We start from the raw sequence: 2,186 nt of genomic DNA, 5'->3' as shown, positions 1-2,186 counted from the left end.
GAATCCAATGAGATATCAGAGAAAGACACAATGCATGGGAATGGCCAGAGTCTGGGTTAGGAATGTCCCCCTAAAGACTGTTCCCAGTGTGGCACTTTTGAGAGGTGACAGGTCTTTCAGAGATGGAATCTAGTAGGAAGTTGTCTATTTGAAGGAGTTCATGGCACTTGCTCGACCATTATTCCCTGTCTGTCTCTTTCACCCAGCCATGAAGTATGTGGTTTTGCTCCATCATATACTCCTGTTATGATGTACTGCCACCACAGAGCCCCTGATCATGGATCAAAGCCTCTAAACTATGAGATAAATGAAACCTTTCTTCTTAAGTTATCATCTTGAGTATTTGTTATAGTAACAGAAAGCTGACTCTGACAGCACAGAAGACCAAAGAGCTCCCTTCTTAAGAGACTACTCATTTAATCGTTGCAGCTACCTCCAAGGCCTGTATCCAGAGAAGAGGATTGGAGCCAGCAGCCAGACACATGACAGTAGAAGAGGTCACTTGTCAGAGAGTAAGGGAGGGGTGGGGTGGAGCAGAAAACACTCTTGGAACCAAAGCAGTGCCACATTCTGCATGCCTCAGGACCAGTGAGTCCTGTCAGGCTATGGAGCCTCAGGCTCATGGGAGTGTCACCCAGGACAGGAGAGGGGCTAGCAGAGGGCCATCAACTGGACAGACAGAAGGTGCCTGCAGGCTCCTATTCCCCAGGTGAGTCTCCCGACACTGAGGAGACAAAGGCAGGTGGATCTCTGAGTTTGAGGCCAGCCTGATCTCTGATCTACAGAGCAAGTTCCAGGATAGACAGGGCTATCAAATTTAAAAAAAAAAAAAAATAAACAAAAAATGTGAAGATGGGGGACTCCAAAGGTAGCACAAAAGGTTAAACATACAGGCCTGACAACACAGCTGAGGGGTGGGAGGCGGCAGGCAGGGTAGAGAACAGACCCACTCCTGACTTAGTAAGATGGAAGAGAGGAGGCAGAAATGGGTGTGCACAACTAGTCCCACTGTAGGGACACAGGAAGACACATCCATGGGGACAGATCACTGGGGGTCAGTGAGAGGTCTGAACTGACCTGAAACCATACGACCTCAGATTCCATGGACTCCACAGCCTCTTGGGGCCCATTTTCCAGGAACGGGGTTAGATGGAGATGTTCAACTACCAGCTCCTGCTGACATCCAGTCAGCATGAGAGTGACCACCTCAAAGTTCCCTCCTGGACTGAGGCTACCAATATACCCAGCTTCAGACCAAACACCTCTCAAAAACAGCACTGAGGGCTGAAGGAGAACAGCTGTATTAAGGTCATCTCCCATAACAAATCACAGCCACACAGTTAAGGCACACTCCCATCTCCCAGTCTGTTCCCCCTGCCCATCTGCCCCTGAGTCTATACCCTAGTTCCTCCCTGGGAGTTGCTATCTTTGTCCACACTGCCCCCTGACCTTCTCAGCCAGCATTTCAAAATGGGACATAATAGGTGTTCAGCATATTTTTTGTAAGCTAAATTCAATCAGCAATGGTGATGGGCACACAGTAGGGCATTGACCAGACACCATTTGGTGAAGAACAACGTATGCAGGAGCCCTGAGGCTCTGCTGTCCTCATGGGGCAGGCAGAACAAGAACACAGGGAAGAAGGGTGGAGTCGATATACAAGGTCTGCACAAAACATCTCTCTCTCTCCCTCTCTCTCTTTCTCTCCCATAATTGCTAGTTTATAATTCATATGCTCAGCTATTTCTAAAGAGGACTTCTTTAAAAGTTAAAATAAAAGGTCAGGAATTGTTTAAGGACCAGGAATGAGCTGGAGGCACTGGGAAATTGAAGGGAATGTATTTCAGGCTGAGTAACAGAGTGGTGTTATACAATCAAGTAATAAGTTACAGTTGTGACAGTGGATAACAGTTCCTAGCTGAGCTTTACAATAGCGGGGGTTGGGGGCTTCTCACCCCCTTCTGCTGATTTTACTAGCTCTCTTCCCTTTCTAAACTTCCTTCTTTTTACTCTTCCTTGGTTTTTCGTTCTATGGTAGATGACTCCCTTTTTTATATCTACGCACCCCTTTGCAAGGGAGGAATATCGTCAAGTTAAATGTCTACAGGATGAGTGCAAATGGGGTTTTGGTCTGAAGAAAGCATTGATGGTCACTCCCACACCACCTCTGGAGTCCCAGGATAGAC

The sequence above is a fragment of the Phodopus roborovskii genome, unplaced genomic scaffold (assembly GCF_943737965.1).
Source record: "Phodopus roborovskii unplaced genomic scaffold, PHOROB, whole genome shotgun sequence".
Lineage (NCBI taxonomy): Eukaryota > Metazoa > Chordata > Mammalia > Rodentia > Cricetidae > Phodopus > Phodopus roborovskii.
Note: the sequence above shows the minus strand (reverse complement) of the source record.